Source organism: Chiroxiphia lanceolata, chromosome W (assembly GCF_009829145.1).
Source record: "Chiroxiphia lanceolata isolate bChiLan1 chromosome W, bChiLan1.pri, whole genome shotgun sequence".
NCBI classification, from domain to species: Eukaryota; Metazoa; Chordata; class Aves; order Passeriformes; family Pipridae; genus Chiroxiphia; species Chiroxiphia lanceolata.
The window spans coordinates 8,304,848-8,326,870 of record NC_045670.1 but is presented as its reverse complement, the minus strand read 5'-3'; the positions used below and the strand labels follow the sequence as shown (position 1 = coordinate 8,326,870).

General features: G+C 44.4%; 1 protein-coding gene across 1 annotated transcript in view; it reads left to right on the top strand.

The window, feature by feature from the left end:
- Nucleotides 1–22,023, top strand: part of LOC116780026 (SET-binding protein-like) — a 404,692-nt gene that overhangs the window by 264,824 nt on the left and 117,845 nt on the right. The gene's annotated exons all lie outside the window — the stretch shown is intronic.

The following is a 22,023-nucleotide window of genomic DNA, read 5'->3' as shown; positions in this document are numbered from 1 at the left end:
CTCTGCTGTCCATTGCTAATTGGATCACAACAGGTGGTCATAGGAGATGAGAAAACTTTATTCACCTGCCAAAACTCCTCCTTGGCATCTGGCATGAATCCACCTTTGTTCTAACTTCAGGTCCTGTAGCCATCTTAATGGTGCAGTATTTTTTACTGTCTGCACCCAGCCATGCCAAGGCAAAAATCTCAGAAATGCAGTAGAAATTGTTCACACAATTTCTGCCTTACGACAGCAGACCTCAATGATCAGGATGGTATCTACATTCAATATCGTACTTATGGAAGTTTATTCAATCTAAGGTGACTGAAGGCCCATATTAAGACCTTAAACCATCTTGTCCGGGAGCTGCTTTATGCTGATGATGTCGCCCTTGTCACCCACACAGAAGCAGCTCTGCAGCGTTTAACATCCTGCTTTGCAGACACTACTGAGCTCTTTGGGCTGGAAGTCAGTTTAAAGAAGACAGAAGTTATCCATCAACCAGCACCTCAGGAAGTCTTCCATCATCCCCATATCACCATTGGCAAATCAGAGCTCCAATCAGTCCAGCAGTTTAATTACCTAGGTAGCCTCATCTCCTCGGATGGTAAGATTGACAGAGAGATAGACAACAGGTTATCAAAGGCATATAGTGCTTTCCGAAACCTCCATAAAAGACTTTGGCGAAATAAACACTTGAAGAAAAGTACAAAGATCAGTGTTTACAGAGCCATTGTGCTATCTACTCTTTTATATGGATCCGAATCATGGGTCATCTACCGCCACCACCTGTGACTTTTAGAATGCTTCCATCAGCGCTGTCTCCATACAATCCTAAACATTCACTAGTCAGATTATGTGACTAATACATCTGTTCTAGAACAAGCAGCAATCACAAGTATTGAGGCCATGTTGCTGAGATCACAGCTGCACACATCTCAAGGATGAAGGACCACTGCCTCCCTAAGATCTTGCTTTATGGTGAACTTACCACCGGTTGCCGCAAGAGAGAAGTCCCGAAGAGAAGATACAAGGACTCCCTGAAACAACATCTTGGTCTTGGCCATATTGATCAACATAACTGGTCTACTCTGACCTCCAATCGGGAGGTCTGGAGGCACACTATTCATAACGCTGCTGATACTTTTGAGAAAGCACGCAGGATCACTCTTGAGGAGAAAAGACAACGCAGAAAGAATCGTGTCTTGCAGAATATACCACCTAAGGAGTCTTTCTGCTTTGTCTTTTGCAACCGGATGTGTCTATCTCATATTGACCTTTTTAACCACCAGCGCGCTTGTAACAAACGTGGGTAGAACCCTTCCCAAATCTTCAATATGTGAAGACACATTGCTGGAATTGCTTAACACCACATTGGTCAAAGCATTGGAGGATATAGAGAGGATATATAATCACAGATTTTTAAGGCTAGAAAGAGGCATTTTGATCACTTAACCAAACTTCCTTCATGACTCATAACAGGGAATTTGCCTAAATGTATTCCTGTTACAAGTCCAATAGCTGGCGTACTCTAATTCATATCAGTTAGAAAAACACCCAGCCTTGATTTAAAAGAAACTTCCATTTGTATAGAATCCATTGCTATGATAAGCTGTTCTCATTATCATTTATACACCCTATTAAAAATGTGGGCCATGTTTCTCATCTCAGTTTTTCTAGCTTCAGCTTCAAACCTGGTATATCTACTAAACTGAAGGACCTTCTGTGGCACTCTTGTCTCAGTGTATTTTTAGTCCTTTTGATATGCATCTCAGATGCTTGTTACACCAGGTTCACCTGTGCTTTAGCCGACCTCCCTCTCTCTCCTCAAGTAGCTCTTGGAAACACTTACCTTCTGCCAACTCTTCCAAGGCAAATCCTTCAAAATAAGTACATTTTTAAAAGAAAGAGGTATAACTTTGCTCCCTTAGCAATGGACAAATGCACTGTGATGTCTGAAACATGTACTGCCTGCTTCTGATTTGCCCTGTGTGCCAAGTTGTTTGGATAGGGGACTGTATCTTTGGCATCAGTATTTTTATAGTTACTCAACTCAAGCATGCAGTCAGCACTTAAGATGAAGCAATAATAGATCTGGAAATGCTTTTGCTTCGTCAACATGCATAGAGCAAAGAAATGTACTTAGGTGAGTTACCAGAACAAAGGCCATTAAAAGGGCAATGCTCTGAAGTGCTGGCAGTACCGCACCATTGGTCTGTCTGGCCTCAATGTCTCCACTCCTAAGGGGAGCATGTGCATAGAAATCACTGAATTTCTGCACAGGTTCAAGAATTTAAGGGTTTCTCCAGGAAAGATCCTCATCATAAGGTAAGCCAAATTCTGACACAAGACAGTTATAAGTTTTGCTGTTCTGGATGTTAATCCCAGGCCTGAATTTAAATTAAAAGGCTTTCTACCTGCCTATTCAACCTTATGGGTGAAAGACTGGGGACTCAATAAGAGTAATCTTACTCCTGATTTCTTAGGTGAAAAACTAGAGAAGTTTGGAAAGTATTTTAAGCACAAAGCTGTGCTTGGAGTGTTTTGTAATAATCTTTTCTAGACCGCTGCTCACTGCCCTCTCTTTTTCTGATCTCTGCTGCTGTTGATTTATGTGTGTAGAAGAGAAACCTAAACTTGGTGGGGGCCTTTAAGTGATGCTGCTGTACCTTAATAAAACTGTAGTTAACATGGTGCTGTTGTTGTGAAAATGGTTGAGAAAGTTTTGAAAGTATAAAATCAAGGGACAATTAAATCTTGGTTTCAGCTCCCAAATGGATTTCTGCTGCAGATTCACACTTAATAAAACACAGAGAATTGTATTTTTTTTATAAATAAATACAAGTAGTGGGGGACTGTAGCATTCAGAAGAGAGAATCACTCCACCAGAAAACTCACTTCATCCAAATGATGCAGTCCAGTTGACTTTTATGATCTGAGAAATTACTGGTTTTATACTACACTGTGGTGGGTTGACCTTGGCTGGATGCCAGGTGCCCACTCAGCTACTCTATCACTCTCCTTCCCAACCGGACAGGGGAGACAGTAAGATGGAAAACAACTTGTGGGTACAGATAAGGCAGTTTATTAAAGCAGAAGCTAGGCGAAGTAAAAGATAACACGGTTTATTCTCTACTTCCCATGAGGAGCGATGGTTGGCCACTTCCGAGAAGCAGGGCTTCAGCACACATAATGGTTGATCAGTAGGCAGCCATTGGAGACAATGAATGCCTGCCTTCCTGCTGCTTGCCTCAGTTTTTATATCTGAGTTGACATCATATGGTATGGAATATCCCTTTGGTCAGTTTGGGTCAGCTGGCCTACTTGTGTCCCCTCCCAGAATCTTGCCCTCGATTGAGGAAGGAATGTTACAGTACTGATGCTGTGCTAAGCAGCAGCCAAAGCACTGGTGTGTTATCAACACCCTACTAGCTACCAATGCAAAGTACAGCACTGTGAGGGCTACTATGGGGAAATGAACTCCAGCTCAGCCAGACCCAATACACACATTAAAGAAAACCTGCTATCAAGCTGGAGGCTTACTAGTAATAGTGATTTTGCCATAGTTGGAGAGGGAAGGGAGAAAAGAGAGAGGAGGGATGAATACCAAAGCAGAAATACATGTCATTCAGAAAAAGCACAGTGATGCCCCAAAAATGCAGTCACTTATCATCACTTCACCTAGCAACACCATAGAAATATTTTATGTCATTATTTTTTGGTTGTTGTTGCTCCAAAACATTATTGCTAGCCTAGTTGAATTTCCTCCTTTGGGAAAGCCTTGGTTGTGGGTTAGATGGGGAGCCTGCAAAAACATCTCGGTGGAAGAGGCACATGCTGAATCCAGGGGATGGTAAAATTGGTTCTTATAGGAGAGCAATCAGGTTTATCAGGGCAGCCTGTGATATTGCTTCTGCCAAAAATCACCACTGTTACAGTCTTGAAAGAGGACTTGCAGGTGGGCATTAGCATCCTCATGGCACATGTCCATGGCTATGGTGTCCCAGTGAAGTGCTGGGTGTCTTTCTTCAAACCTGCCTTCCTTAGTGGTGTAAACTAAAATCACCTGATTGAAGACTAAAATCTTCAACAACTATGTCACAGGGGCATGAACTCCACTCCAGAAACAGGCATCTTCCATGTTTTTGACATCTTCAACATGTACAGCAAATTTCCCCAGTTATCACCTGGGGCTGCTGCTGGTTCTAGGGAAAAGGGGAGGGGAATCACTTTTCATCTGCCAACAGTGGTGAAAAATAGGCACAGGTTATAGGCAAACTGGGAGGATAAAGCTTCTGAAACTCCACTCATTCTGTAGCCTTTTGCAGATGGGGCAGGTTTCACTGCATGCCTGCTTGGACAGTTAGGACTGCATACAGTGCAAGGGAAGATGAGCGTGCTCCTGTTCCCTTCTGTCAGAAGGGAATTATTTTACTGGTGAAAACAAAGGAGAATCCCACTTGGAAGTCTGATCTGAGACCAGTTTTTTGAGAGAGTCCAGAACGCATCACATCTCTAGATAGTACACCCCACAGCATTTGCTAGATTTTGCACAGAGTGCAGTGACTTTTCAGTATGTACCCAGTGGAACCAGAAATTTGTCATGTATGACCTCTTTAGGTAGATTTTCCAAAGGGAATGAACCTCCCACATTTTGCTGCAGATAATTTTTTCAGGGTGAATTTGCTGAAGGCACAAGTGATGCTCTGTCTGAATTCATGGTACAGGACTTAAATCTTAATGCAGGGAGGTGGGAAGACACTATATTTGACTTGTCCTGCAAATTATCATGAGCTTTAACCCAGTTGTGCCAGATAGATGTTCTAGCAGACTTCTGGACTTTTTGCTAATGCTGTTGCACATGCAATACTCCATGCTAGACCTTAGCTGCAATCAGGATGCTTTGAAAGAATTAATCTGGCAGTCACTAGCTGCTAAATGAAGTGCATGCTAAAAGAATGTTGAGCTAACTGACTGGAGCTCACAGCTTTTATGAGCTTCTCTAAATGCCTGTTTTCAGGTAAATTCAGCATCTCCTTGACATTTAAGGACTCAATTTATAATCAAATTATTTAACTGTAGTGGAAAGAATTACTGGCCTCAATAGAAAAGACATTTATATTTAGCCCATCCCTTAGAAAAAAAAAAGGAATCAGGATAACACTGCAATTCCTATACTAAATGAAGGATAAAAGAAATCTTTCAATGCAAATTAAGCACTGAAGGCTTTTAAAAATTATAGCAGAAACTTAAGGTGCATAGCTGCTCACATCCTTATTTCCAATTTAGTAATCTGAGACGTGATGAAGCATTAACATCCTGGACAACACCACACACCTTTCAGAGATGAATACCCCTTACTGCTCTCATTTCTGCAGGTCCCAGTACATCTCGGAATCCTTCTGCTCCTTTGATTTTGGTCAAGTCACTGTACAGATATACATTGCCCTCTACAACTTGAAATTACAGAGTGAAGTGAAAGAGCAAGATGAGATAGAAACCTGGATGTGCAACATCATAGTTACATACCAGGAAGAGCAGGTCAAGCTCCATGGAACTATACCAGTTCTTAAAGGATGGAAGCATGTTTTCTATATGAATAATAAAGCCTTATTATCACTGCTGCTATTAAGTTCATTAGCAAGGTTTTTGAACTGATGCCAATTTTATGCCCCCAACAAGGCACGAACGGAGAAACTGCTCAGAGACAAAGTTTGTAGCCTTTAAGCAGGAGGTACTTTATTCTCGGCACACCGGGAAGCGACCAGGTTGCCCTGGGAAGACCGCTTGGATCCAACAACTCACAGTTGGTCTTTTTATAGAATTTTTGGCAAGTAATTGCATAATACAATATGAATATTCATGATATTGCAACATACATTTTTAATATTCATAACAGGTGGAGTTTAGGCGGAGTTAGAGGTGTGGTCTTCAATTTGGGGAGAATCTAGGAGGGTTGTTCTTGTTCTTCAGCCTCATAGGCCCCCGGACACCCTATCATCCTCTTCATGAACTTTGTGAACTTTCCTACTTTGGCTACCTTTCTAGCGTATTTGGCAGAAGTTCCTGATATCTTGGCAAGGTGTACCTATGTTTTGACTCACTTTCCTTCTCTATCAGTCCTTGTTTTCCTTCTTTATACTTTATTTAACCTCCTAGTTCTTTCTGTTTTCCTGAGTACATATGCTTCTGTTCTCCTGTGTCACTGTGTTCTGCATACCTTAATGAATTATTGCCTCCGCTGTTTCTAAGACCAAGTTTTCTGTGCCTTGCTTAAAATCTATATTCTGAATTTAACTCTCTACTTTCTGTATTGCTATATTACATTTGCTTTCTAGGCCTTGCCTGGCTTCAGAACAAACGAAAGCAAGCAGCTTAGCAAAGGTGTCTTGCTCTGTGAGCCCTGGCTTCTCCAGATGTAATGTCTGAAACTCTCGCTTAAAAACTTTTGCTTGAGGCCAAACAAGGATTATCTCAGCAGATGAATGGACAAAATTGTCTGAGTCCCATTGTAACCCGCCTTAGCTGGTGCCCAATTGTTCTCTCCCAGATGCCTAAACTGAGGTGGCAAACTGTGTTATGATAAAGACTGTATTTAAACTGCAGTTATGTTGGTGGTGATGGACTCTTTGTTGGAGAAGACAGAATAATCCCATTCTTTGGAGTTTTCCCAGACTCGGTGCTTAATACAAAGCCCTGAAAAGAGCAGGGTTGTCTAAACATTTGATAAAGAAAATATGTGCAGAAATGGACATATCCCACCAGTAAGGAGCTGATCAGCCTGCAGCACCAAATCCTACCTTTATAAATTCAATATGTTGTTTCAATTTGTCTAAATAAAATACTCAGCCCCTGTATGAGGAAAATAGAAGTATTAGGAATCCAACAGAAGATTGAAACAGTGTGCAAATCATCCGGTTTAAAGCTAGTAGCAAAATTAATTTTAAATAACTTTGGAATTTCTGAATTATTTCACAGATCATAACACTTTACCAGGAATGCATGAAAAATTGCAATTCCAAACCACATGAGCATCTTTGTATGCTTCAGTAATCTCTATGCATTACTTTGTCTTTTCCTTCAGGATAAGTGCTTTAGACAAGTATTCTCAAAACAACTATAATGCTAAAGCCTGAACTTCAGTTTCTCTGTATTGACTCACACAAACATCTTAGGGAAAACAGAGCTACATAGCAATGGAAATGCAAATCTGGAAGGACCTCCAACAGGTTTAGTGAAGATTCTCCTGATTTGTATGAGACTTGCACAACTGCTTTAGATGTTTGTGTTTGGTGAATGGGAACAAAGAGGTGATGCTTTGCTTTTAATTAACCCACTGCTACCCCATGCTGTGTCTTGCTCTCAAGTAGTCCCCCTGCAGCTCTTTTAATTGTTGCCTCTCTTTTGATGACTAACGAAATGATCCACACTCCTGTTAGTGTGGTGGTGGTGGGGCTTTGTGCTATTGAAGACTCAGGGAGCTGGGGAAAAAGTAAACTCTGGGAGTGATAAATTTGGCAAACTGCTCTGGAAAATCCCCTAATTTGGGATGATAGCAATGAATTTTATGTTAGTGCCTGCTGACCTGTTTTCCATTAGTATTTTATTTGGTACTATAGCCCCTAAATCAGTTCTGAACTAGATTCAGTGGGGTTTCTCAGAAGACACTACTGCTGTTTGTGTTTCTAGCAAGTGTCATGTGCTGTTTTGTAATCGTTCCTTCCTGGTTAGAGTCACTGAAGGCCTAAAGAAATTCCTAAAACCATTTCAGACACTTGCAATTATGAACTGACTTGACTTGATCCCAGGCATCTCCTATAAATTGATCACATCTCATGCAAATGACTGCTCAATCTGTAAGTCATCAGGCCAGAATTACGTTCCCCTGAACCTGGTGTCTCCTCCACTTGGCATCTTTTATTATAGAGTAATTCAGAGGCCTCCAGTCAGCCAGATCTGCTGATGGTAGAGGCAGCTCTCCAGGTCACAGGTTGCCAGGAGTGCCTGATGCCTCTCTGCGAGGCTGGGGCCAACAAGCAGTTATTTTGCAGAAGGTGTGCTGTGGTTGAAGACCTGTGTCACCAGGTGAAGGAGCTACAGGAAGAAGTGAAGAGGATGCATAGTATGAGAGAATGAGCGAGACCAATTATTTTCAGATGCTAGTCTCAAGACTCTCGGGAGTCTCGAACCTGCATTGTAGTGGACAAGCAGGTGGACTCAGAATCCTGCAGGATAATTACTCAGAGGACTGTTACTCAAGGGTCTGTCGAAGATGAAGGCTGGAAGATGGTCACCACACGTACCAGGAGGAGGGTTCCTCTGCCTTCTCAGAATTTGAAAAGTAGAGCTGGAACCTTCTACAAGAGGTATGAGGCTCTGGAACTAGAAGACCAGACAACTGATGAGGTGGGCAAAGGTCCTTCTGGGATAGTGGGGCCTCCTAAAACAACACCACCTGTACCCCACATCAAGACCTCCTCTGTTAAGAGTGATCAAATTTCAAATCTTTGTCGGCAGGAGGAAAAGTGCCAGCAAAATCTCAACTCTGACTTCAGGCTGCTCAGAGAATTAGTAAATAAGGTCCCCTGGGAAAATGTTTTTGCAGGTGCTGGGGTCTATCGGTGCTGATCACTTTTCAAACATCACCTCCTAAGGGCACAGGAGCATGTGACCAAAGCTCAATTGGAGTTGAAGCTGCCAGAAATGTGGGAGACAATTTTTTCAAATATATTAATGGCAATAGGCAGTATAGAAATATCATCAGCCCACTCCAGGATGAGGATGGCTACCTCACAATCAGGGACAGAGACAAGGCAGAGGTGTTTAATGCTTTCTTCGCCTCTGTCTTCAACATGGATGACGGACCAAGGGGATCTCAGTGCCCTGAGCTGGAGGACCATGACAACTCCCAGTCGACCCTGAAATTGTGCAGGATCTGCTGCTCCAGATGGATCCCTAGAAATCTATGGGAACTGATGGGGTTCATCCCAGATTCCTCAAAGAACTAGCTGATGGCATTGCACAACCTCTCTCGATGATTTTTGAGTGGTCTTGGGAATCCGGAGAGGTCCCAGATGACTGGAAGCTGGCAAACATTATCCTGATTTTCAAGAAGGGCAAGAAGTAAGACCCCAGAAACTACAGGCCTGTTAGTGTCACTTCAGTGCCTGATAAAGTTATGGAGAAGATTATTCTGGGAGGTATTGAAAAACACCTGAAAGACAACACAGTCATTGGTCACAGCCAGCACAGCTTCATGAGAGGAAATTCCTGCTTATCCAACCTGATTTCCTTTTATGACAAGGTAACCCACCTAGTTGATCAAGGGAAGCCAGCTGATGTAATCTTTTTGGATTTCAGTGAAGCTTTCGATACTGTGTCTCACAGTATCCTTCTGGACCAAATGTCCAGCCACAGTTGGATAAACACATCATGTGGTGGGTGAGCAATTGGCTCATGGGTCGAGCACAAAGGGTAATAGTGAATGGGGTAACATCAGACTGGTGACCTGTCACTAGTGCAGTTCTGCAGGGCTCCATCTTAGGTGCAGTGCTTTTCAACATCTTCATAAATGACTTGGATGGAGGACTGGAGGGGATACCTAAGCAAGTTTGCAGATGATACAAAGCTGGGAGGAGCTGTTGACTCCCTTGAAGGCAGCGAGGCCCTGCAGGGAGACCTCGACAAATCAGAGAATCAACCATATGAAGTTCAACAAAGGGAAGTGCCGGATTCCACACCTGGGATGGGGGAACCCTGGGTGTACGTACAGACTGGAGAATGAGAGGCTGGAAAACAGTGCCACAGAAAGGGACCTGGGGGTCCTGGTTGATGACAAGTTGAATATGAGTCAGAAGTGCCTTGGCAGCCAGGAGGGCCAACCATGTCCTGGGGGGCATCAGGCAAAGCATCGCCAGCCAGTCGTGGGAGGTGATTGTCCTGCTCCACTCTGCACTGGGGCGGCCTCACCTTGAATACTGTGTGCCGTTTTGGGGACCGCAATATAAGAAAGACATTAAGCTATTAGAGAGCATCCAAAGAAGGTCAACAAAGGTGGTGAAGGGCCTTGAGGGGAAGTCATATGAGGAGTGGTTGAAGTCACTTGGTCTGTTCAGCCTGGAGAAGAGGAAGCTGAGGGGAGACCTTATCACAGTCCACAACTTCTGCGTGAGGCGAAGAAGAGGTACGGGCACTGATCTCTTCTCTCTGTTGACCAGTGATAGGGCCCAAGGGAATGGCCTGAAGTTGTGTCAGGGGAGGTGTAGGTTGGATATTAGAAAAAGGTTCTTCACCCAGAGGGTGGTTGGGCACTGGAACTCTCCAGGGAAGTGGTCACAGCACCAAGCCTGACAGAGTTCAAGAAGCATTTGGATGATACTCTCAGGCACATGGTATGACTCTTGGGGATGGTCCTGTGCAGGGCTAAGGGTTGGACTCAGTGATCTTTGTGGGTCCCTTCCAACTCAGCATATTCTGTGATTCTGTAAGTCTACCCCAGGAAGGCTCAGTTCACTCACCAAAAGACATGAAATATCTCCAACCTCTAGTTCTGATTAGAGCCTTCAAATGAGAAGTTTGCAGATGCCCACTGGGACACAAGAAGAAATGCTCAATTTTGAGTAAAAATATGAGCTGAGTCAGGATTTTTTTGTCAAGTGTCGAAGCTAGAAATCTCAGTTTTTTCTTCCTCTTGAAAGGTTTTCTTCTCCGGTAACATGTTCATGCATGTCTAGGAAGCAGAAACTGAAGAGAAAGCTTTTTCAAGAGGAAGAAATCACACAGAGCTTCTCCACTTTTTAGGAGCTCCTTGTGAAGGACCAAAACAATCTGATTTTTCAGAAGGCAGGTACCCATTTGTGGATGGTTGACCTTGGTTTGATGCCAGGTGTCCACCCAGCCGCTCTATCACTCCCCAGCTGATCAGGGGAGACAGTAAGATGGAAAACAACTTGTGGGTACAGATAAGGCAGTTTATTAAAGCAGAAACAAAGCAAAAGCTTGTGCGTGCAAAAGCCAAGCAAAAGATAACAAGGTTTATTCTCTACTTCCCATCAGCAGCGATGGTCGGCCACTTCCAAGAAGCAGGGCTTCAGCACACATAATGGTTCCTTAGCAGGCAGCCATTGGACCCAATACACCATCACATTTTCCACTCAGTGCTGCCAGATTTATTCATTCAGTCTGGAAAATCTCATGTTGATATTTTCCTAGGCACCAAAGTTCTGTTATCAGCATTTTCTGGAGCACTTTCAAGTATAAGCCTAAATTAAAGCACGTATGAATTCAGGCCTGCCTTTCCTCTGACCTGGTTGATTACAAGGAAGGCCCACTTTGCATGCAATATCATTGCCATAGCAGAGTGCTGTGCCTGAGCTAATATTCTTGTCTGCATGCCTTGGACACAAGACCGGGCAACCCAGCATCTTGCCAACCCAGGTGGCAAGCAGAGCAAATGCCCACATATGTTCAAGCAGTCACAGCTTTACCCCATGGATTTCCAATGAGATGCTAGTTCCTGGTTGCCAAAATTGCTACCAAAAATGGCTTACAAGTTCCTAGACCACGGAGGTTTTACATAGTATTTTGATGAGATTTGTTCTCGCTTGAGAGGCAAGGGTGGCCCTGAGATAAAAGCAAGCAGTTCCCAAGACTCTGATTCTAAGTGACATTATGAGTTTAGGAAAGCCTTTCCTTTCCCTTTCCTTCATATGAAAAAGATAACAAAGAATGGTATGTCCCCAGAGCACATTTGGATGTTTCACTGTGGATGCCAATCCCCACAGATGCTCCCAATGTTCTTAATTTTTAAAACACACTTGGTCATTGAGGTTCTGACTGCCATTACATTGTCTCTACAAGGAGACTATTTACTAATTAACCCACAGAAACAATGATATACTTCTTTCAAGTTTCAGGGTGATTAGAATATGAAAATGAAGAGCACAATGGTGCAGATGTTTTAAAACCACAGCAGACAGCAGTTAGTGACATGGGAAGCAGCTGCTTACCTCTCTAGATAAAGCCTCTTAATAGGGAATTACACTTGAGGAGCCATTACACAGATGATTTTGCAAATGCTTTAGAAGGGGCATTGTAGTATTTTGATTTACAAGCCAGATTCTTGAAAAGCTGTAGGTGCATTTGGAGCAGGAGGAAACCATCCCCTGCAAGCAATCAGATTTTTTTCAGGTGACAGGTTTCTCTAATTGCTTATTTTATCATTATTATTAATAATAATAAGTTTTTAATTTGTATTTTTTTCTTATTATTATTATTTTACTAAGCTCTTGATTTGGCTGCTGGCATCTCCTCTCACTTTTTGATTTGAGATTGGAAGCAGCATGTGGATATAGATAGAAGCTCAGGCAAGGGAATGGGGAGGCAGACTGAGACATCCAGTAGTTAAAAGAGTCCCTGAGGGATGGATTCTGCTGTTCTATACAACTTGTAGAATAGGGTGCTGCTCATCATGGAACTGATAGCGTCTCGTCTCCTCAGCTGCAAGGGCTGCATGCCAGAATAAAACTGTTAAGAGGAGTAATCAACTCTGCAGGTGCAGGGTTGCAGAGGTCTGGCTAGGCAGGTGTAATCAGTGTAAACAACACATCTGCTCTTTGGCCAGTGCTCTTCAGTTGCCAGTGTATGAGATGTATCCTGCTCATAGGTCTACTCACTATTGCCAAATCTGAAGACTGAAACTCATGAGTTTGGCATTCAAATCATACTACTAATAAGGGGATTCAAACTTTATTTTTTAGTCTAAGGTTTAGCATGTGCTGGATCAAATTGCTCAAGCTTCTTTGCAGTTACAAAAGCTATTAGCTTCTTTATGTGTATTTTATTTTCTTTAAAGGAAAGATGTGATTATTACCTACTAAACACATCCAGTAAACTCAATATCAAGAGAAATATTGACCAACTCTGGTGAGCTGTGGTAAAATTGCATGGGTTGATTTATATTTCTATTTTCACAAAAGAAGAAAGAACAGACTCCCAGTGCAGAATAGATGGATGCGGAGGACAATCCCATTTAATAAAAGGGCAAACTACAGAGGCAAACACTGAAGTTTGAAGTATTTTTATGGTCTCAAAAAGTAAGTAAAGGCAAATATTTCTGTTTTCAAGAAAAAGCTCACTATTCTTGATGCCAATTTCAGCTGTGCTGTCATAGGAACTCTATTCAAGTCAACAGCCCATTGACAAGACAATCATAGAATCACAGAAATGGTCAGGTTGGGAGGGACCACAGTGGGTCATTGTCGTGGTTGGGAGGGACACCACACTGGGATTTCACACAGAAAAGCCTTTATTTCATACAAACATTGCTAATTTATAGTCCCTTCTAGCCAGCGTGTTTCACCACCATTGGTGCCCTTACTACATAAACATGTTAAGATTGGCTGCTCTATAGCTTCTGCAAACTCAGGGTGACTCAGCAAACAGTTCAGGATTTCTGGCTATCACATCTGCCCCACAGCTCTGTCCTCCCTGTCCACCCTCTCATCTTCAATGTTTACATTCCTTCACAACTTCACAGCTGCAACCACTCAAATTCAGGGCCCAAGCTGTCCACAGCTCAGTCACCTCCCACAGGTCATCTGATCCAACCTTCCTGCTCAAGCAGGGTCATCCTAGAGCACAATGAACAGAATTGCTTCCAGACAGTTCTTGACTATCTCCAGTGAGGGAGACTCCATACCCTCTCTGGGAAATCTGTTCCAGTGTGCGGTCACACACACATAGTAAAGAAGTTCTTCCTCGTGTTCAGGTGGAATTTCCTGTGCCTCTTGTCCTATTGCTTGGCATCACCAAGAAGAGCCTGGCTCCATCTATTTGATACCCTCCCTTCAGATACTTATAGACACTGATGAGGTCCCCTCTCAACCGTCTCTTCTCAAGGCTGAACAGGCCCAACTCTCTCAGCCAGCTCCAGTCCCTTAATTATCTTCATAGCCCTCTGCTGGACCTGATCCAGGAGCTCCATGTCTCTCTTGTACTGAGGAGCCCAGAACTGGACACAGCACTCCAGATGTGGCCTCACCAGGGCTTAGTAGAGAAGCAAGATTACCTCCCACAATCTGCTGTCAATGCTCTTCCTAATGCAGCCCAGGATACCATTGGCCTTCTTGGCCACAAGGGCACACTGCTGGCTCATGGACAGCTTGTTGTCCACCAGGAACCCCTGGGCCTTCTCCATAGAGCTGCTTTCCAGCAGGTCAGCCCCTAGCCTTTACCGGTGCATGGGATTATTCTTCCCCAGGTGCAGCACCCTGCATTTGCCCTTGTTGAATTTCAGAAGGTTCTTCTGTGCCCATCTCTCCAACCCTTTGAGGTCCTTCTGAAGGGCTGCACAGCCCTCTGGGGTATTGGCCACTACTCCCAGCTTTCTGTCATCAGCAAACTTGCTGAGGAAGCATCTACCCCTTCATCCAAGTCCTTGATGAATAAGTTAAACAATACTGGGCCCAGTATAGAACCCTGAGGGACACCACTAGTGATAGGCCTCCAACTAGACCTTGTGCCACTGATCACGACCCTCTGGGATCTGCCACTCAGCCAGTTCTCAGTGCACCTCACCATCCACTCATCTAACCTACACTTCCTGAGTTTGCCTATGAGGATGTGAGAAACAGCACTGAAAGCCTTACTGAAGTTGAGGTAGACAATATCCACTGCTCTCCCCTCATCCATCCAGGTAGTTGTTTTATCATAGAAGGCAATCAGGTTGGTCAAGCATGACCTTCTTTAGTGAATCCATGCTGACTACTCCTGATCACCTTCCTGTCTTCCATGTGGAAAGAGATGGCCTCCAAAATGAGCTGTTCCATCACCTTTCCAGGGATTGAAGTGAGGCGGACTGGCTGGTAGATCCCTAAGTCCTCCTTCTTGACCTTTTTGAAGACCGAGGTGACATTTCGCCAGCTCTCTCAGCACTCCTGGATGCATCCCATCAGGGCCCATGGACTTGTGGATGTCAAATTTGTCTAGGTGTTCTCTAACCCAATCCTTCTTGACCAAGGGAAAGTCTTCCTTCCAACATTCCTTTACCCTGGTCTCCTGGGTCAGAGATTCCTGAGGGCTGGTCTTGTCAGTGAAGACCGATGCAAAGAAGGCATCACCGAGAAGAGCCTTGTCTACATCCTCCTACCAGGGTCCCCTCTCCCTTTATTAATGGACACACATCATCCTTTGTTTTCCTTTTGTTATTAATGTATTTGAAAAAGCCCTTCTTGTTGTCCTTGACATTCAGACCTACGAAGCTGCAGTATATTGCACACTTAGTGATGAATAAAGTAATGAATTTGGGTGAAAGGCATCAAGATAAAAGTTTCTGAAGAGCCCTGTTTGCCCTCACCCTACTGACAGCTCTGGCATCCTCCACTAGCTCAGCAGAGGCTTAGCTTAGCTGAACTGGGGCTTGGCTTCTCAGGGTGGTGCTCACCCAACAGGGAAAATTGAAACTTAAACATTAGGACCAATGGGATCAGACAGCAAGCCAGATGGATACATGGGGAATAAAATACAGTTGACTGCATTACTTTCAACTGATTTAGTAGTGCTTTTAGGTAAACAGTCCCCACATGTCCATTGCAGCCAGTGAAACCCAACCTGCTGCAGGCAGATGATCTGTGGTTGCTGTGCTGCAGACAAATTATTTTGCGGTGATATGGACGTGTCTGGCAAAGTAGAGTAAATAGTACATGTTACGGTGGAAGAAGTTGCATGAGGAAACAAAGTGGACCATTATGTGCTTAAGCAGATATATAGTTCTGACATCTCGCTTTGGAAATGGAGTCCCCTGATCCTGCAGACTGGTCATTTTTTGAAGGCTTGTTGAAATCTTAGTGCTTATCCATGTGATTAAACGCCTCCAGAGTTGGCACCCTTGATGACATAGGCATATCTTTCTCATGAATTTTAAGATCAGTGTTGTGGCGGTTTGCAGTGCTGGAGTAATGACAAGGCTATCATTAGGGATGTGTTGGAAGTTGCATCATCATTTTTTAATGTGCAGGCTAAGGAAATGAGGCTTGAGGATCCAAGCGATATATCAGCATTCACCATTGATCTATAGCTGGCCTCTCAGTTCTAGGCCCTTATTAATTGCCTTAAAATATAGATCAGAGATTATTGCTCCTTTTAAACTTCATATCTCTGTGTGTGTGGTGGACTTGGAGGGACTGGGGTGTTGCCAGGGTGTGATGTTTTCACTCACTGCTATAATTCTTTTTTTCTTCTTTTTTTCTCTTCCAAATTAAATTTTTCAGGTCGTTTAGTTTCACGGCTCAGCATTTTGGAAATAACGTGAGTGTAAGGAGTTCCTTTAACTGCAGCCATAAGGCCAGGATCTGTGCAGAAATGGCCTGACCCTGTCTCGTTGGGGGTCCTGGGGGCCATGAGAGGCCTCAGCCCAGCATTTCCAGAGCTTTTCCACGTCACAAATCATGGTACCTTGGGAAGATGATGTTTCATATGAGGCTTCGGTGGAGAGCACCCACCTCCATTCCCCTGGGACTTCACCAGAGAACGACCACCTCCCTCACATCTCCTCATGCCCAGATGACAGTGCACCTAGCTTGGTGGCCAGGGGGCAGGAGAAGCCCCAAATAGCTGAGGCAAAATGAAGCTCAGGAGCTTTGGGATCAGTTTAAAAAAATTAAAATAAGAACAAGCTATCAAACTCCAGTGCTGGTGCTGTTGGTTTCCTATTGAACCCTCCCTGGCCTCATCCCAAGGATGCAGGCATGGATGGGCTCTATTTTCTGAAGGAGGGCATTGTGGTTGCTATGTACTGTGTGGCTTACATGCAGAAGGCCACTGCTAGGAGGAAGAACAACAACTGATTCATTCCCTGAGGGCTATTTATGCTTTTGGCTTTTTTCTCAGGCTGGAGAAGCCACGTGTCACTTGCCCACAACATCTGCAGCTTCACTGCAGCATCATGCTTTCATTTTCTCACTCCACAATTCCTGGAAATCTCTGTTTTCCCTGAGCATGGCTGGTCCATGTGCACGACAGCTGAACTATCCACAGGATTGAAGAGTCCCTGATTACTCCTCAGATGATGGACCAGAACAGCTTCATTGTTATTGCCTATTCCAGAAAAGTCACATGCCCATTTTTATATGCACATGAAGGATATCTCAACATCAATTTACTAATAACATGTCTGTTTAGCGGTCACTAGATAATGCACCATGGGCTTTGGGGTGTTTAGCCCTTTTGAAATGCCTCTGAAGTTGCTCAGAACTGGGGACATCTCATTTCCCAGGTCAAAATCCTCTTATGTTGACAGCCTCCTTGCCCCAAAACTTCTGTTGCAAACACCCCGAACAGGGATCTAATGTCATCATCATCACATCATGGCTAGGCTTCGCGAATGAAGATTTGGGAAGGGTTCTACCCACGTTTGTTTCAAGTGCGCTGGTGGCTAAAAAGGCCAATATGAGATAGACACATCCGGTTGCAAAAGACAAAGCAGAAAGACTCCTTAGGTGGTATATTCTGCAAGATACGATTCTTTCTGCGTTGTCTTTTCTCCTCTAGAGTGATCCTGCATGCTTTCTCAAAAGCATCAGCAGCGTTATGAATAGTGTGTCTCCAGGCCTCCCGATTGGAGGCCAGAGTAGACCAGTTATGGTGATCAATATGGCCAAGACTGAGATGTTGTTTCAGGGAGTCCTTGTATCTTCTCTTCGGGGCTCCTCTCTTGCGGCAGCCGGTGGCAAGTTCACCATAGAGCATGATCTTAGGGAGGCAGTGGTCCTTCATCCTTGAGAGGTGTCCTGCCCAACACAGCTGTGATCTCAGCAACATGGCCTCAATACTTGTGATTGCTACTTGTTCTAGAACAGATGTATTAGTCACATAATCTGACTAGTGAATGTTTAGGAGTGTGCAGAGGCAGTGTTGATGGAAGCGTTCTAAGAGTCACAGGTGGTGGCGGTAGATGACCCATGATTCAGATCCATATAAAAGAGTAGACAGCACAATTGCTCTGTAAACACTGATCTTTGTACTTTTCTTCAAGTGTTTATTTCGCCAAAGTCTTTTATGGAGGTTTCGGAAAGCACTATATGCCTTTGATAACCTGTTGTCTATCTCTCCATCAATCTTACCATCTGAGGAGATGAGGCTACCTAGGTAATTAAACTGCTGGACTGATTGGAGCTCTGATTTGCCAATGGTGATATGGGGATGATGGAAGACTTCCTGAGGTGCCGTTTGATAGAGAATTTCTGTCTTCTTTAAGCTGACTTCCAGCCCAAAGAGCTCAGCAGCGTCTGCAAAGCAGGATGTTAATCACTTCAGAGCTGCTTCTGTGTGGGCGACAAGGGCGGCGTCATCAGCATAAAGCAGCTCCCGGACAAGATGGTTTAGGGTCTTAATATGGGCCTTCAGTCGCCTTAGATTGAATAGGCTTCCATCAGTACAATATCGAATGTAGATACCATCCTGATCATTGAGGTCTGCCGTGGTCCTTTGGAGCATCATGCTGAAAAAGATTGTGAATAGGTTTGGTGCAAGAACGCAGCCTTGTTTTGCACCATTAGATATTAGAAAGGGCTCAGAAAGTGTGTTGCTATATCTGACTTGGCCGTGCTGATCCTCATGAAGTGAGATGATCATTTTAAGGAACTTGGGGGGACAACCTAAGCGCTCCAGAATCTGCCATAGACCTTTCCTGGTCACAGTATTGAAAGCCTTGGTAAGGTCAACAAAGGTTACATAGAGACCTTTGTTTTGTTCCCTACAGTTCTCTTGCAGTTGTCTGTTTTCAGGGCCTCATAGAATCCTCTGTGATCACCCGTATCTGCACATAATTGAGATTTTTCAGCTAGATTGATCCACCACTTGTTCTGGATGTCACGGAGTTTCTGTTGGAGCTTGCTGCATGCAAGATGAAAGGCTGTTTTTCTTACGTGACAGGATGTCAGTGCAAGGTGTGCTTGGTGAGCGGTTCTCTTCTTCCTCAACAATTCCTGGATCTCTTGATTGTTTTCATCAAACCAGTCCTTGTTCTTTTTGAGGGAGAACCCTAAGGATTCTTCAGAGGACTGCAGGATGCTGTTTTAATATGGTGCCAAAGTGTTTCAGGAGAGGCATCTGTATGGAATGGTTTTTGAGCCTAGTTTGAAGATTTGCCTGGAATCTCTCTCACTGTGACTGATTGGAGGTTGTTAACTTGGAGTGTCCTCCTTGGGAAACTGCCCCTGTTAGGTTTGAATTTAAGATTGAAGTTAAGTTTACAGCACACAAGTCGATGGTCTGTTTGGCATTCTGCACTAGGCATCACATGGGTATGGTGGACATCATGGACATCTCTCCGTCGCACCAAGACATAATTGATGAGGTGCCAATGCTTAGATCTGGGGTGCATCCAGGTTGTCTTCAGACTAATTTTCTGCTGAAAGATAGTATTAGTGATGGTGAGCTGTTGCTCCACACAGAATTCTAGCAGAAGGTGACCATTATCGTTGCAGTTTCCAACACCATGCTTCCCTAATATTTCTTTCCAGGCCTCAAAATTCTTTCCTACTCTGGTGTTGAAATCACCAAGGATAACGATCTTATCATCTGCAGGAACCTTTTGGGTAAGGCGGCGCAGGTCAGTGTAAAATTTATGTTTTTCAGCAGGGTCAGCTTGGAGAGTTGGGGCATATATACTAAAGAGGACAACATGTTGCTTGTTGTGTAGTGGAAGGCGTAGGGAGATAATGTGGTCAGAATGATCTGTCGGCAGATTTTCAAGTTTAGGAACAATAGAGTTTTTAATCATGAAGCCAACTCCTGAGAGATGCCTTTTGGTTCTGGGTTTACCTGACCGAATGTGTAACCGGCACCATGTTCTCTAAGGCTGCCTTCCTCGTGGAGACGAACTTCGCTGAGAGCAGCGATGTCGATTTTGAGACGTGATAGTTCATGGGCAGTTAGGGCAGAGCGATGCTCAGGACGTCCACTATCTGCAGAATCAAGCATGGTTCTGATGTTCCAGCATGCAAGAGTCAATTTGAGTACACCTTTGGAGGCAGGTGTATGCCTTTGTCTTTTGAACTTTGTGTGACCGCATTAGTACAAGATGCCTGTTGGCCGCAGTTAACCAACCGGGTGAAGGGGGAGATGAGCTTTGGTTAGGCCACCTTTTCTAGGCCCCTCTCCGAGTGGAGCAAGCAGTGCTTGGTCATTCAGGGTGCTGCCCAAAGAGACTGTCATCTCCGGTCAGTCTCTAACGACCAGTGCCCTGAACCATCCGCATGCAGGGTTGGGTCTGCGGCTTCCAGTGCACCTTTCACCTGCCATTTTGACCCTTGCCCATTACTACAGGGCCTTGCAAATGTGGGTGAGGCCTTCGAGCCTGTGCAATGGATTTTTTAGGTGAGAGGCAGTATGCGTGGAACTGGACCCACCCTTTAATCCTGAGGTTCATCTGCCAGGGCCGAGCAAGCTTGGACGGTGACAACGAGGTCCTCAGGACATAGGTTTAATTAGAGTGACCTTCTCTTAGATGGATGGCCTTACAGGGCTAAGCGAGCTCCATCTGCCCGGGTTTGGGATTAGAGTTGTCCTTCTCCTAGGATGACTGCCAGAAGGCTAACGAGCTCATCCTGCCCAAGGATATATTGTATCTGGCCCTAGGGTTTTGACCTGTCTAGCATGGGCGACCCTACCAAAGGCATGTACCATCACCAGCATAGCTCGCAACCACATAGGGGTACACAAGCTTCATTCCCATTAAAAACTATTAGGGCAAGTCTTTCACTTCCTACTTTTCTGCCACCTATCTATATTCAATCCCAAGGAAATGCCCAGGAACAACCCTTTGTCCTGACCACCCTTTCGGGATGCAATAAATATATCCAGAACATACCGAACCTGGGCAGTAGCCGCAGGTGAGCCAAAACCAAACAAACCGTTCTGGCCCCCGTACCCACCCGGGTCACGGGTACCTTTCAAGGCCCCAGCCCGGCCGAGACCCCCATCACTCCAAAAGAACCCACTGTCCACCCTGCCTTATCCTCCCCCACTGTGTTACCACATATCTTCAGGCGCACTGCTCACCTGCAACATTTCATACAGGGTTGCCCCGCCAGTCCGAGGACCCCCACGGCCCGCCCGACACCCTTCCCCTTCCCCCAAACCGGAACGGCAAACCTCCGTGTGCTCCAAAGCTCCCCTCTCTCCTCCCACGAGGGCGCAGTACCCGCCAGCGAGGCTCCCTCTCTCCTTTCTCCCGCCGCGGACGTGCGGCTTCTGAGGTCCCCCAGGGCCGCCTATGGACGCACAGCAGGCTTCCGGGGTCCCGCGGGGCCAGCCGCAGACGCGTGGCAGGCTTCCGGGTTCCCCCGGGGCCCCAGGATCTAATGTAGCGCTACTGATAAAAACTTAATTGTAACGGGCTGTTTGCATAAACACAAGACGCTTAGCAGATGTTTTCTGTTGTTCTTTTCTTGGTTACACATTTATTTTAAGTTTCCTATCATTTATTTGGCATTCAGAATGGTGTCATTGCAGTTTGCTTAGAACAGTAGTTTCCAGTACTAGTTGTACAAAATCAGTTGTACAGTTTGATCCAGAGCGTTACAAAAAAAAGTCCTAAATGTAACAGAAGGAAACAAATTACTAGAAAAGGTCAGTTAAAGAAAGTAAAAAGAAAAAAAAATGTTTCTGCTTTAAGAGTCTTTTCAAAAAGTTACAGCTGTAGCAAACAATTTCCTTTGCTGAAGGAGGCATAGCATGAAAAAAAAAGGAAACTTTCTTTTGCTCTATAACAGTCTTCAGCATAATTCTGCCTTTGCTGTAACCTCTGTGGCTTGAAGAGCTGCTGTCAGAAGATTATAAATCATATTGAAAATACCTCTCACCAACATTGCAAATAGCAGATAATTAAAATGGAAAGAGAGTAAAGCAAATCTTGAACCTGCCAAGTGTGCCTCACACAATTCATGTTATCCATATGATTTTAAGCACTAAGTTTGTGGGGAAATTTGAGCAAATAAATCTTTGCAGATTCTGACTTCATAGGGAAGTGGACCCATGGGT